Here is a 17,151-nt window from a genome sequence, read left to right as displayed (position 1 = left end):
ATCCACTCAAGTATTTACTCAGCAAAGCAACATTGATAGGCTGCTTGGCCAAATGGGTGATGAGTCTAAGTGAATTTGACATCGAGTATGTGGACCGTAAGGCTATCAAAGGGCAGGTCATTGCAGATCAGTTGGCCAATGCACCTCTCATAGGCAATCATCCTCTCATTTCCAATTTTTCAGATGAAGAGATATTCATGATTACAACAACACAACCATGGAAACTATACTTTGATGGTTCATACACTAGACATGGCTCGAGGGCAGGCATTTTGTTTATCACACCTCAAGGTGATAGCATCCCAAAGTCTTACAGGCTCACATTCCCATGCACAAACAACATAGCAGAATATGAGGCCTTGATCACAGGACTCAGGCTAGCAGTACAATGGAAAATACAAGAATTGCAAGTATATGGCGACTCACAACTGGTCATTCGACAAGCAACTGATGAATATCAGACCAAGGATGATAAACTCATGCCATATAAGCAAATGGTGGACAATCTAAAGACATCATTTACTACTATCACTTTTGAGCAGATACCAAGAGATCAGAATCGAGTTGCTAACGCTATGGCTACCATCTCATCTCTCCTAGATCTTCCACAGAATTCAACACGCTACGAGTTCTTGGTAGAACAGCTTTGGATTCCCGCTTATGATATCCCCGAATCTGAAATGATATGTCACCTTGTCGGTTCTGAATCCCCATGGTACGATGAATTCTACACCTATCTCTGCGATCACACCCTTCCTCTCAACCAATCGAATAACCAATGTAAAACCTTCATTCGCCAAACTACTCGATACACCATTATTGCCGAAACCCTATACCGACGCAGTCTTGATGGTACTCTCCTTCGATGTCTGGAACAAGGTGAGATAACAAAGGCTTTGGAAGAGGTACATGAAGGAATTTGTGGGACTCACTCAAGTGGTCCATCACTAGCCAAGAAACTCCTGCGCAATGGATACTATTGGCCATCTATGGAAAAAGATTCCTACTACTTTGTTAGAAAATGCAAGAAATGTCAAGTTCATGGTGACCTAATACATGCACCAGCCCAAGAATTACAACCAATCACAACACCATGGCCTTTTTGTCAATGGGGTCTTGACCTAGTGGGTAAAATTCATCCATCTTCATCCAATGGCCATAAATTCATTATTACCGCCATCGAATATTTCACAAAGTGGATCGAAGCTGTTCCACTTACCCAAGTCACCGGCAAGTAGATCTCCTCATTCATCCTCAACTACATCATCTGCCGGTATGGTGTGCTCATGTCCATCATCACAGATAACGATCTTCCTTTCAAAAATTAGGATGTCCGTGAACTTTGTGAGAAATTTCATATCCAACACCGCTTTTCCACTCCCTATTACCCACAAGGCAATGGTCAGGCTGAAGCATCTAATAAAAACATATTAAGGATCCTAAAGAAGACATTCAATGATGTTGGCCATGATTGGCATGTTCAACTAAACCCAGTGCTATGGGCATATCAAACTAGCATTCGAACCCCTACAGGTGCAACTCCTTATTCATTGGTCTATATGGTAGAAGCTATCTTGCCTATTGAGGTCAAGATACCATCATTACGGGTTTCCTTACACAATCTCATCGATGATGAAGCATACAGAGTCTCACGCCTTCAGGACTTAGAGTTACTTGATGAGAAGTGACAAGCTGCATACAATCACCTCAAAGCCTATCAGCAGCGCATGAGTAGAAGCTACAATCACCGAGTTAGATCTCGTACATTTGAAGTAGGTGATCTTGTTCTCCGAGAGAATCCTCGCAACCAACCAAATAGAGAACATCAGGGCAAGTTTGAATCAAACTGGTTGGGCCCATATGTTGTCACTATTGTATTTGAGTCTGGGGCATATCAGTTGGCTACATCAGAAGGAGAACCACTTGCAGATCCAATCAATAGCATGCACCTCAAACAGTTTTATACCTAAGCTATACAGAGCATCAGGCTCCCCTGCATACCAGAAAATACCAAAAACATTCAGAAAAATGTCCTAAAGAAAATACAAAAACATCAAAAAAGTAAAGAAAAATCATGCATCCAAATGGTGAACAAACCACTCCGATGGCACCTTGGGTAAGTGTGATGGTGAAAACCTGGCAAAAAGGTGCCACTCGTAAAAACAATGGCTCCAGTATCTTTCAGGCTCGTTGTGATCACATTCATACATACACACATCCATCCATCCAAACCATGGCTTGTCATTTGATCTGCAATCAGAGATAGTACTTCATGCGTCTTGCATCCCACTTTTTCATAGTCATGTCTACACTTGGGGGCAATACCCTTAAAATCTAGATGATGGAAGTGGATTATACATTACTTATGATTCATTGGCAAAAACATTCAAAAATGCCTCGCAAAATCCCAAAACATTCAAAAATTGTTCCACAAAATCCAAAAACATCGAAAACCATCAAAAATCAATCAAAAACATGGCAACACATTGTACATACTCATTCGCACAGATGCAAAAACAAACATTGACAAAATACTCACACAATGACCACTTATCAATTAACCAAACAATCGACATCAACAATCAAACTGTCTTCAACAAGGATGCATCCTTCCTTATCAAAACAAAGACAAAAGTGACGTTTTCTTTAACAAGAAAATTATGTTAAGCTATCAAATACTTGGTTGATTTATAAGTACAATCATTTGTTTATCTGTATCGGGATCTTGCAACATTGTTTGTGTATCTTCGGTGCATTAATTCCGATGAAGTTCTGGGGCATGTACTAATGGTGTCTACGTGGGAAGTTCACCAAGCTACGTGATCTTATGCCAAATGCAGTCATAGATCATTACGGCTTGCTAACTACAACGTATACCTCGACCATATGAGCATGAACCATTACCAAGGATCCTTATTCTTTATTCTTTATGTATATACTATTTGTTTGCAGTTACAATGCTCATTCTTTGGTTCCTCCTCATCCAAATTGGATAAAGGTTTTATCTCTTAGTACGGTATGCACTTGTCTCAGGATATGATCAGCCTAAGATCAAGGAGGACGATCCAAGTCATGCATAAACAGAGATAATCCTTGTCTGTTCTGCAAGCAATACTCTGGTCGACTTGACCCTTATATCAAGTCGTTTGAATTAACTTGCTATATAAAATCCATGTAACAAATACTCAGGTCATCTTGAATCATTATGTCAAGATGCTTGTATTCTCTTCCAACATTTTAAAAGCTCAATGATGAAAATAGAGCACTATGGATCGTCATTTCACCTCATCTATTTATATATTGCATTCTGTTGCATATCACCCATCCATTCATTCATTCATAAGTAGGATTTTATATGCAAAAAGTGACCATAAAAACTGGGCTTGGATACAATCACGACCGAGTACTCTGATACATCATCAATGCATCATGCAAAGTCTCAAAAACCTTGCATTCCTCATGGTCATATCATCATCACATTTAGTTGCATCTTGCATTAAGAACATTCATGTCACTTTTTAACTTAACATTGCATATAGTTCATTTTTAACATTAGTTTTCATTAATTATTTGCATCAATCATAAATAATTAGATTCATTCGTAGGATCAAAAATGTCTTTTTATTATTTTAAATCATTTGCTAGGCATTCATTTATTATCAATTATCCATCATCATTTCATTATTCTTTATCATTTATTATTGCATCCATTCATTAGTGAAAAAGTGCATTCATTCATCCATTATTAAAGTATCTTATTATACTCATTTTAAGATTCATTCACATTGCATTCATTATCCTTTTTTATTGCATTAAGGTGCAGTTATTAAAACCACCAGTTATAATATCATCATATTATCATTTTTACTTAAACATATTTAAGCATTTAGAATCATAAACCCATTTGTTTCCAAACATTGGTTCATACCATTATATATATCCATTATACATATGCATTCATTTAGGCATTATCATATAAACATTTGTACTTTACATTTTGTTTATCCATATTACATTCATCTAAAAACATCTAGATGCATATCCATACATAAAATCAATCATTCAACCATTGCATTAACATTATCTCATCATTATCATTGCATAGGAAACACCAAAATCCTGTTCATAAATCATCATAAGCATCATCAGCATCATGGCATTACATACATAAAGCATTAAATCAAACATCAAACAAATCATACATATATAAACCTGGATTCATATGTCAGTATCCCGCATCATACATCATCATAAAAACATGCATATAAGCAACATCTCATCAAATGCATACATATACACAAATCCATCTAAGCAATAACTCATCATCCTGCATAAACATCAATACATAATCCACTGCATATCATCACAAAATGGGATCTCTTCATATATATCATCTCATATATCAGAGTACAATGAAGTCTACAAAATCGGCTACCAAGAGCCATCCAAGATACAGTGCAAAAAATAAACAATGATACAATACATATATGCAAAAAATGCTCTCTCAAATGCCACTCTAGCCAGATGTTGTACCACCACCACCATCACCACCTGCTCTCCCACTGGTGCCTCCACCACCTGATCCATCTCTCCGAGGAGGCCTCATAAAACCTCCACTCCCTCCCGCATCCCCTGATCTCTCTCTCCATAGAGGACCCATCACACCCCCACTGCTCTGCGTCCTCTACGATCGCTCTGATCTGGCTTGCCGCATCTGAGAATAGCTAAGAGCTCGCTGACTAACTGGCACAACCTGCTCATATAAACCCCACCAGTAGTCTATCTCTGTCTATGCTCGTCGCATCTCCCTCATCACCTCCCCTATAGGATCCTGTGCCCCTACTCCGACCCGGACTCTCTCCTGCAGCTCGACCAATCTCTCCACTGCACTATCCCTCTCCAGCAGCACCACCGCCAGCTCTGACTCCCGTGCAAATAGCTGCACATCCCTAGTTGCCACCTCCGCCTCCAAATCCTCTATCCGAGTCTGCAAGCGTACTATCATATGATCCCACAGATCTCCAGTGGCTCCCTCCCCGGTATCCATAGCCGCCTCACCTGTACCACCCTCTCCAGTAGTCCCCTCCCCTCTGTCCATCGAGATCTCTCTCTCCATCCCCCTCCCACTCAGCCGAACTTCTCTCGGTACCAATGGTCCCTGTGATATCTGTAGAGGCAGTCCACCTCTCCCTCTCCGCTGACTCTGCATCTCCAACCCACCACCTCCTCCTCCTCCACATCCACCTCCTCCATCTCCTCCACCTGCTCTGGGTCCTCGACCTCTTGCTTTCCTCCATCTCTGTCCCCTCTCATCCTCAAAATTTGGGATCGGCTCTGTTGGATTCGATATCCGTAGGATCGGGTGCGCTGCCCGGTACTACATGTACTCATTTGTAACACCTACATCCACGATCCTCGGTCATATGTCCCACAGTCTTGCCTGCAGTGTCTGGAACTCTGCCAGTGCCTGATCATACGGTAGCACTGGACCCCATGCATACCTCTCCCGAATAACCTGAGCATACTCTCCTGATCCACTAGGCAGTCCCTGCTGCTGTCCAAACTGTCTCAGCACTCTCCCAGGCACGTGTCTCTCCACATGGTATGAGGTCCTCCCAATGAGGAATCGAGTCATAAAAACATAAGGCAGTGCCTCTGCATCATCATCCCATGGCTCACACTCCAAGTATGGCCGCCATATAACTGCATCCAGATCGTCCAACGCCTGCCGCCACCACTCTAACTTCCCCAGGTGGGGCTGACTCATCATGCCTCTATACATGAACATGTACGGCTGGTCTACTACGTGGAATCTTAGACTCACCGGTTGAGTCACTGGTAGGTGCTCCTAGGCCCAAATATGCAGCAACATCATGCCCACTGCTAAGGAACCCCTCTCCCGGTAAACCACCTCATGGAGCTCTTGGTATAGGTGCACCAACACGCACGACCCCCACGCAAATCGGATCCCCTCGGTCACCATCATCTCGATCACCTGTCCCCACCCCACGGCCAAACCATGTGATCGCCTGTCCGGACAAAGAAGTCCTCCCACAATACCTGATAAAACTGTTGGTAGAGGCTCATATAAAGTAGCTATCTCCTCCCAAGCAATGAAGCCATCATCAATGAAAACATCTTCATTGAAGATCCTCTGCCCTGCAAGGGTCCCCCAGGATCTGTCATATGTGACCAGCTCCCCCCGAATCAGAATCCGTAGGATGCGCCACACATCCTCTAAGGTCACTGTCATAGATGGAAGGTGCACGTCTCGCTGTGCCACCGCTTAGCTAACGCTGTGATCAATTCATGATTCATCCGAATCACGGGCATGTGCATCACCTCATATAGTCCTGTCGCCGCAATGCAATCAATCTCTGCCTCTGTCAATCGATCCCGCAACCCCTGTGTCACAAGATGTCCCTCGCGTAACTACAACACACCTAGCTCCTCTTGCACATGGACATTCATCAATCACTATAAGTTGTTTTGTTTTCAAACTTTCTTAAGTTTAAACTTAGACTATCAACAGATACTTTGATCAAGTATCTTCGGGTCTCAACAAGTAAGCAATCAGGGCTACCTAGAGTTCAATAGACATTTATCCTACAAATGACCAAAGTCTCATCAGGCTACTATGGTTCAAAACAATTCCCACTTCACGTCGCCATCCATCCATCATTGGCATCAAAAAAATTTCTTCATCCAAACTAGGGCATCTATTTATCCTAAAACAAAAGTGCTATTTTACCAGCAAAAGCACTAGTTTCTACACAATAGCACTACAACCCTAACAAAAGCGCTCAATCAGCTCTCCCATAGCGCTCAAACTACAAGTGCACTAAAACCACAACACAGTAGTGCTAATCAAGATCAATAGCGCTCAAACCAGACCTCAATAGTGCTTATTCATCAATAGCGCCCAAACTTTCATACAATAGCGCTAAAGCAAACCAAAAGTGCTCAAACAATGGGGCAATAGCGCCATTGTGGCACACTAGTGCTAGTTCATGGAGCAAAAGCGTCAAAACTGTAGTTCCAGCACTCTTGCTCCGACCCAACTTGGACTTAACAAAAAATGTATCCAAAGTGCATAAAAATTAAAATTTCAAATTTGTGTACCGATGGTCCGTAGTTGTCTGGGCGCTGGAACCGTCGGACTCGCTCAAATCTGTGCTCTGCAATCGATATCGGCATCCTAACTGCTGCTCACTCCTCCAAATGTCACTCTCAAGAGCTCTGGTTTCACACTGGTTGCGGTCACAAATGATTTTGTTTTCACCCCTTTCACCCCATTTATATCCTTCGTCGTCACCGTAACTTCCCCCCGCTCACTGCCGTGGTCCCCGTGAACTTCTCAAGCCCCCCATTTCTCCTTTTTTCCCCCGTTTTCTTCTATTTTTCACCTGTACGGCTAACTTCTTCTTTTCTATCACCCTGCCAATTTTCATTCTATTTCGAGAGATCGCCCGATTTTTCAAAAAATTTCGGCCCATCTCTTGAGGGGGCATACCACCCATTAAATTTACATTTTATGGGGCATTTCTTCACACCTATTTTTCTTTCTTTGAAACGACGCGATAAACCGCACCGTCTCAAAGAGGGGCAAATGTAGTCACACAAATCTGTCCATTTTAATTAAATGAATATTTCGTATTTATTTGATTAAAAATCCACTAGCCATCAGTTAATTAAATTAATATTTAATTAATTCATCTCCAAACATTCTTCTATTAATTAAATAAATTATTCAATTTATTTTAATTCATTCATTAAATCAAATTCAAATCAATTAAATAAATAACATCTATTTATTTAATTAAATCCCCCTATTCCTCTTTTAAATAAATTAAATTAAACATTTATTTAAATCATTATCCCCCCACTTGCATTTTCCTACAAATGCAACTTGCACACATTTATTGAAATAAATTAATTTATTTTAAATAAAATCCTATTTTCCCTCACCCACCAAATCCACTTGCAAATCTAATCCCCTTCTAGATTCTTCTAAGCCCTTCCTAATTAGCCTAATCCATCCCCTAATTATTGTCACATTCCTAAGCAACTTGGAGTCACTTCTCAAAGACTTCAAAGTCTTTGAAAAACATTTAATGCTTTGTGTGTTCAACAATTTAACCTCTAAAGTCTTCCAAGACCACGAATGGCTCTTATATGACCATTTATGGCTCTTACATAACCATTTATGATTATTTCAAACTTGTCTCCCCAAATATTTATTGTTTTGACCATATTCATCCATTTCACATTTGCACAAGAATTTATCCATTGGATAAAAACTTTATTCTTTGAATAAAGAGTTTATTCATTCAACCAACCTTGACTTTAACTCCCAAGGTCATATCAAGCATTTAATGCTTATTCCCTCTCCTCTCAACCTATCTCACATTGACACTTGTCATCATGGGATTGGGTTGAAAGCCCTCACATGGATTTGAAATCATTTAATCCTGACCCTTGTTGAGATTGCTCAATCTCAACCATCCATTGCTCCATTTTTCCTATAAATAGAGCCCATTTCTTCATAATCCAGATCCTGAAAACTTGTATGCATTTAACTTATAGGCATTTTAGAGAGCATTTAGCATAGCAATCTAATATCTTGTTATTTTGGGTTAAAATCAATCATTTTAATATCATCTAGTATATTAGCATTTCATTTTGCATTTGGAGCACAATACTACAATCTCAATCCTCCATAAGCATCCATAGTGCAAAAAGTTGTTGAGAGCTACACTATTTTGGAACTTGGAGAGGAGAGGAACAAGGGAGAAAGAGCTAAGAGCATGTTAGGAGGTATTTGGAGATGCCTCATCATATTTCCTTCTTTAGTTAAATATGCTTTTATGTTTTTTGTGTCTCTCTTGATATGCCTGTTTAGATTAGTTTTTGATTGACTAACACTAACGATTTTCTAGTTTCTTGTGTTGTTTATCATTGACTAACCTTGTCCATTTTGTAGGGCATCAAAACTAAATATCTATAATATATAGAACAAAATTGTACCAGAGCCTAAGATGCTTCTCTAGTAAACTTGGGAGGGCTCACCATTGATGAAGCAACTATGGCTATTTCATGTATGAAAAATTATAAGATTAAATACAAGTAATACAATGATAAGAATGGTGTGGGGAGGAGCACATGTGGTGGCACAAGCATAGGCGAGAGAAAATTTTGAAAAAAACGTATAAGAGATTCCAGAAATTCACAAAGGGTGGCCCAGGTTTTGCCATGACTTTGGTGGTGGATACAGTAACCAGAAGGGCAAGCACTTTAAAATCTCTCGACAACACCTATCCTAGAAAAGTAATCAGCCAATCAAAAGGCTTTCCAAGCAAAAGCAACTAGTTTTTGATATATGTGAAAATATTTGGTCGGATGTTCCTTGAGAGATAGACAAAGCTAAGGGATTATTGGATAAATTGCGAGAGAGATATGAAGTTGATCTCATTTCTGATATCTCCCTTGGGGGCTTCTCGAATGGTCACACCCCTTCCTTCTTATCCTGGCCAGATACCATTCCTCTTCATAAGCCTTTTTCATCATGGCCAAATTCTATTCCTTTGCATAAACCTAGTTTTCTCTCCTCCCCTAATAATATTCCCCTCCATAACGATGGGCTCTCTCATTCTTCAAGCTCCAAGGATAGAAAATTTCTCAAGTAATATAATTCAAAGAAATCTAAGTTGTAGTCAAGTGTAGAAGGTTTTAATCGGCCCTCTCATCAAACCCTAAAAGTTTGGAGGAGGAAACGTATAGCAAAGGAATCTGCTCAAGGCATTAATGCATCGTCTATTGCTTTCCCTAGCGATATGCTCCACACTTTTTGATCTCTTTACCTGATCACTTACTCCATCCAAAGATATCATATCTCAAGGATTGTGTGCTCATCGGTAAGTTATCCAAGTCTTCTCCCTCTCCCTCTGATTTATCTTCCTAGGCAATTTTTTTTGGGAAAGGGATTAAAGAGATCTTTTACATTGATAACGGATCTGATTTTCTTATTGCAATCTTTGAGTCCAAAGAAGACAGGGATTTGATCCATAGATTTAAAGGTTGGTTGATTTAGTCTTTTCATAGTCCCATGGATTCCAAATTTTAAGATAGACTCTAAAATTTGCAAGTTTGCCCCTTTCTAGATTCTATTACTTGTGTTACCATAGGAATATAGAGATCTGGAGTTAATTGAGATTTTTTCCAATCAGTTGGGAATCTTTGTTAAACATGACCTCATTCCCTTTGAATTGACTCATCTCCCATCTTGAGTGTGCTTGTTGCTAGATCTGTCTAAACCATTTCTAGATAGTCTAACAGTTTCTTCCAAGTTTGGTAAATGGAAGCAAACCATTTTTATAGAAGATATTCAAGTAGTAGAATATCACTTTGAATGTTTAGGTCGCTTTAACTCCCAATGTCAAGGATCTACTTGCTCATCTATTAGGGTTTGTGTTGACCACTCCTCGGATCCCTTATTATTTTTAGTGGATAATCCAGATAAAGAATGCGACCCTAATGTTGGGGTGCAAGATGAGATTAGAGATCCCTCCTCATCTTCTAGCAATCGGGGAACTCATGTTGAACAAGAAGAGCATATCCTTTTTGCTAAAGTTTTGAGGTACATTATTCCTCTTTTTAATAGCTATTTTTCTCTACCTGATTCCTTACTCATAAATCAAGACAAACAGTATTTTAGCCTCCCTTGGCATTCTTCACCTCCTCAACTCCTAAATGATAATGTTAACAATGAAGTAATCAATGCTCAGGTGGAAGAGATTGAGGTTTCTATCTGACCACCTCTACAGAGATTCTTTAAGAGGAGTTTTGAATTTTCATCCTTACCCTTCTCAAATATGGAGGATTTAGTTCGAAGGCTAGTCATTAATAATCAACCTATTGACATTATGTCTTCGTCTATGCTGGGAACTCACAATCAGTAGTGTAAACTTCAATGACACCCTAACTCAGAGATTCTTGAAACACCAAATAACCTAGAGCAAGTTGTTGATGATTTGCTGAGATTTGTTGGTTCTCAGCTCTTTGATGACATTGAAGATGAATTCTTATTTAAAGAAGATAAAAGGGTCTCTCAACATTTTAATGCTCTCCTCCTCATTAGTCAAGATTCATAGAATCCTCCTTTCCCTCGTGATCTTGAAGATGATGATAGTATTTTTGCAGTTGATCTACATAAGCATCATGACTTATCATTTGATTTTTTGTAGTCCTTATCCATCTCCCAATCTTCGGCTAGTCAGGGGCAGGTCTCAATATCTCCAAAACTGAGAGGGAGGAAACCTAATTCAGTGAAATTTAAAGAGGAAATAAAGGCAGGTATATAAACTACATTAGATGGGAAATTTTCAGTGACTAAGAGGCCAAGGAGGGAATGCTTCTCTCCTCGATCCCAATGAAGATCATCTCATGGAATGTTAGAGGCATAAATGCTTCTAACAAGAGATGTCAAGTTAAGAAACAACTTGATTCATCAGGAGCTAACATTATTATATTACAAGAAACAAAAATGTCTTTGGATACATTTTAATCAACAGTTGGTAAATGGCCAAAATGGAAAGCAACACATGTTCGAGCTATAGGTGCTTTAGAAGGCCTTGTAGTACTATGGAATCCAAAGAATTTGATAGCAAAAATAGTTAGTGAAGGTAATAATTGGAAAATTATGAGCATACAGAGCTTTGATCTTTCATTTAAATTGATAAATGTTTATGGCCCCACTCCTACTCATGAAAAAAAAGACTTTGGGATACCCTAACAACTTTCATATAGTAGTCTGCAAATCAGAATTTTATTCTAGGTGGGGATTTTAATGCACTTGTTTCTGATCAGGAAAAAACACAAGGAATTAGCCCCCCACAGAAGACCATTGATGATTTTGTAACCTTCATCTCTAATAATGCATTAAAAGATATAGTCCCTGAGAAAGGGCTTTATACTTGGACAAACAAGAGGAGAAATTTTGCACAAATAGTTGAGAGATTGGATAGATTTCTCATATCTTAGTAGTGGATTCTATAGAAATACAATTTTGAAATGAACATTCTACCTCTTATATGTTCAGATCATTTTTCTATTTCTTTTTTTATATCCCCATCTTCACCTCACTACTTGCATCGTTCATTCTTCAAGTTTGAAAGAATGTGGTTCAAACACCTGCAATTGCTCCCTCTTTTGTGTCAATGGTGGGTAAGTCCACCCTATCAAAGGGGTACTAAAATGTATAAGTTTTATAAGAAAATGCAGCATGTGAAAGCCTAAATCAAACTATAGAATGTGCAAACATTAAAAAAAAATTCACTGAGAAACAAGTAGTTGCCAATGAGTTGACTGAAGTTCATGAGCACATTATTCTTCATGGGATGGACACACTCATTTATGATAAACAAAAAAAATTACAATCAAAGTGGGAGGAGCTCAACAAAAGAGAGGAAATTTACTGGAGGCAAAAATCTAGAGAGGTTTGGTTGAAAGAAGGAGATAGAAATACCAAGTTTTTTCATGCCTCAGCAAAAGCAAAGAGTGCAACAGCCTCCATCTTCTCAATTAATGATGTTGTCATAGGAAAATCACTATCAAATGCTAAAGATATTCAAGAAGAAGGTGTCAAATTTTTTAAAACCCTCCTAGCTCCTCCACCCTCTGCAAACCCCCCCCCCCGCTTTTGACCATAAATGATCATGATGTCCTTGGAGTCATCGCTCATTCTATTTCTCGATAGGACAATGAGGATCTTATAAAGCCTTTCTCATTAGAAGAAGTGAAAAAAGTGGTTTTCTCATTAGCTCCAAATTAAGCTCTAGGACCTGATGGATTTACGACCCTTTTCTTTCAGAAGTGTTGGGATGTTATAAATCTCGATTTGTTGGTTGCACTTGAAGAGTCAAGAAGGAGTACTTCAGTTTAAAAAAAATTTAATGTTACAAACATAGCAATCATCCCTAAAGTTAAGGAACCAAGAACATTTCCATAATTCAGACCCATTTCATTACGTAATACAATCTATATAATTCTTATTAAGGCTATCTATCTGAGACTTTAACATCTAATTCCAAAAATTATCTCTTTGGAACAAGGAGGTTTTGTCCCTAGTAGAGAAACAATTGAAGGGGCATTAGTAGCTCATTAATTTCTTCACTCAATCCATACATCTTAGTTGTCCTTCTTTATTGTTAAGCTTGACATGATGAAATCTTATGATGAAGTAGATTGGAGCTTTCTTTCGAAAGTACTGAAAAAAATTGGTTTCTCAGAAAGATAGTGCAAATGGATCAATTCATGTATTTCAGGAGCAACCTTCTTGATCATCATTAATGGGGTTCCAACAAGGTTCTTTTCAGCTACCCACAAAGTTATACAAGGAGACCCTTTATCTCCCTTCCTCTTCATCATCATGGTTGAAGCATTTAGTAGATTAATCATATCTAATAATGTAAAGGGTAACTGGTAGGGTGTTCACATCCCAAGAACGATTCACACACTATTTGCAGATGACTCTCTCTTGTATGGTAAGTCCTATATTTGAGAATCCACTCACATGAAGAAAGTTTTGGAAGCTTATACATCAATTTCAAGTCAAAAGATCAATGTTCTTAAGTCAAAGTTATATATCTTTAATACTAGAAGTGTTGTTAGTAGAAAGATTACAAAAATCCTGGGATTCAAGATAGAGGAATTACCTTGCACATATTTAGGCATTCCTCTTTTCATGGGGCCAAACATGGCTTCCTATTGGAAAAATGTTATTGAAAGGATTAAAGCTAGAGTTTCAGATTAGAAAGTCTAGTGGCTTTCTCTTTCAGGTCGCATCCTCCTCATTAAAATTATCCTAACTGCCATACCAAATTATTACATATATGTGCTTAAAGCTCCTAAATCAGTCATCATTCAGATTGGGAAAATCATTAGGAACTTCCTTTGGAAAGGTAACCTATCTCAAGAGAAGAAGATCCCCTAGTTTCTCTTAGTAACATGGCCATTGAAAAACATTTGGGAGGGGTAGGTCTTCAAGATGTCATTAAGCGCAATAAAGATTTTGGAGGAAAATTGGTGTGGAAAATGTATTCTAAGCCCAACACAAAATGGTGCCAAATAATGCAAGCTAAATACTTGGACTCAACTAACCCCATTAGAATTCTCACTATCTCTAACTCTCTGGAAGCGTCTATTCTATGGAATTTCATGGCGGCCTCTAGGGAAGTAATAACTTCATTTATCTCTTGGCAAGTGCATAATGGAGAATCAATACATTTTTGGAATGACTCTTGGAATGGATATATTCCACTATATTAGTTGCAACATTTGGAGGATGTAATTCCAATTGTCATTAGTGCTTGGGGTGATAAATTAATTGATTATGTTAGTGGTGTTGAAATAAATTCAGGGAAAGTAATTTGAAAATATTTCTCAGAGATCCTTGTTGATGACAGTAATAAGAGAATAGTGTAGCAAGCCTTGTCCTAGAGAATAGCTTTTTTGTCAAATAAGGATGATAAAATCATTTGGGCTCCATCCAAAGAAGGTAATTACTCAGTTAAGTATCAATACAAGTCTCTACAACATATGGTGAGCCAGCACCAGAATCAGAGAGCATATTCTTTCTATTGGAATAATATAGTTCTGCCAAAAGTAGGATGTTTTTTCCTCGTTGGTTCTACAAAAAAAGATTCTAACTAGTGCCAAACTTGATAAGTTGCAAATTTATCGACCTTTTTTATGTGTTCTTTGTGGTCAAGAAATTGAAAATGTTGATCACTTATTCCTTCAGTGTTCTTTTTCTTGTCAATGTTGGCTCTTTATTATGAATAAATTGGATCTCTTAATGCCCCTGCCAAGTTCTATCTGGGATTTCTTCCAATCATGGCTAACCCTTTTCAAATCTTCTCTTTTTTCTTGCATTTGGAAAAGTATCCCAGCGATAGTCCTATGGTCAATTTAGTGGGAAAGGAACAAAAGAATTTTCTAAAAAAATACTTCTTCTATTGAGAAAGTCCTTGAGGGTTTAGAAAAGTTTATCTAGAATATATAAATACATATGTGCAAAGGTATTCTAGTTGTATCTTAGTTTTCACTTCATGGGATGCATATATAGTCAAGAATTGGAAGTTTATTTGTATTCCCACAGCTAATTGCTCTTCACCTAACAATCCATTAAAAATTAATAGATCTTGTGTTGTCTGGCATCCTCCTCTATGTAACTTTGTAAAAATAAATTTTGATGAATCTTCATGAGGTAACTCGAGTAACTTAAGGGATGGAGTGTGTATTAGAGATCATCATGGGGACTTGAAATCCTTCAAATCCTCAATCTTGCCCCCAAGAACCAATAACATGGTGGAAGACCAAGCATTGTTGCTTGGTTTGACACTTGCTAAGAAGATGGATTTTTCAAAAGTTCATGTTGAAGGGGACTCTACTGTTATAATTAATGCTTTCAAACATAGAAAATCCTTCAATTGGCACATTCATTATGTGTTAGCTCAATTTTGGGATCTATTGGATTCATTTGCAGAAGTCCACTTGTCACATACGCTCAGAGAAGGGAATAAATTAGTGGATAGGCTAGCAAATTTGGGGTGTGATGGGATTGAGGTTGATTCAGCTAAAGATGACTGTGTTTTATTACAAATCCTCCCCCAGTTAGATGACATCATCAAAGTGGAGTCAAGTACGGGATAAGGAGTTTTAAACTATTAATGATTAAATCTTTATAATATATGCCACTTGAATCCTATTTATTCTTCACATATTGGAAATCATGCAACTTTTTGTACTCACTCGCATACACTACGATTGCATGTGCAAGTAGGTACTATTGGTTTTAATTGGCAGCTAAGAGATGGAAACCTTGGCACACTCATCATCGTTGCCTTCATGCGAAGACATGGTTTCAGCCTTCATAATCTTCAATAATCGATCTCACACTCAATTTTTTCACTTGCATTACCATTGCTATGCAGATATTTATTACACCTATATTCCAAAATTCAAGTGGCTAATTCATCATCATTAATTAGTAGTTCTCAGTATTTATTACTTGCATCCTTTTTAGTCTCTGCACTCGATTAAGGGTTCCAAATTAGTGCAGTCTTCAAGAGGGGTTCAGATGCAAGTGTGAAATGCTTCCTATCGACACAGGGGACATGTAGAGTAATAGCACTTTTCTCACTTTCACAAGAGAACACATGGAGTATATGTCGTGCAACTTCAGAGTCAACATCTTTGTGGAAGAATGGGAACGTCCGTTCACTAATCATATCTCAGATGACCACCGAAAAAGCATCAAACGTTTAATTGGGGAAGAAATCATGTTTCCCCAAGCAAGGAGGCTCATATTTGCCTCACATTTGGTTTCAATCTTCCTCTTGAATTCTCTAGATATGTTACAATCTCTTTCATTATTGGAGATCATTGCTAGTAAAGTTGTTAAGGAGGTTTTTCTACCTAATAAACTTTGTCTTGCAGTCCAGAAGTACGACCTCAGGGAGGGTCAATCACATGTTGGTGGCCTCTTCCCATGTTAATTCCTCCTCAATCGGCTTGAGTTCCTTTCAATTTATGATGATATTAAAAAAACTCTAGAGTTGTAGAATTTCACATACATTCAGAGGGCTTTGGATAGGCATCACAAAGTTATTGGGCATGAGATGAAAAGCATGATTAAGCAGAAGGTGAATGCACTTCTTATCTTATTAGCGCTCTTCATGTAGATGTCTGGTTCCCTCCTCATCAACCTTCAACCTCTCATGTCACTCATTTTTCTCTGCCAGATCTCAATTCTTTGCCAGTGATGGTAACAACACAAGGATATGTTGAATTTGCCTCCACTTCTCATGAGCCTGTTGTTCATGTAATCACTTCGTCCTTCAAGCAGTTAGCTGAACATGAGATGGTTCTAGAAGCAATGGTGGAATAAGCTCATGTCTATTTCCTTTTTTGGATCTCTATGAGTAAATTGATGGTCATTTTGCTACAACTCTTCAAATCTCTATATGGATTTTAATGGCCAATTTTGGCAATGTAATATTTATCGATTAATGTGTAGCAAGATTAGGTAAAAAGGTTAACATTTTGGTATTTGAGTTCTGGTATAACACAACTGGTTATGATGGTGTTTTT

This window comes from Cryptomeria japonica, chromosome 5 (assembly GCF_030272615.1).
Source record: "Cryptomeria japonica chromosome 5, Sugi_1.0, whole genome shotgun sequence".
Lineage (NCBI taxonomy): Eukaryota > Viridiplantae > Streptophyta > Pinopsida > Cupressales > Cupressaceae > Cryptomeria > Cryptomeria japonica.
This window is presented reverse-complemented; position numbering follows the sequence as displayed.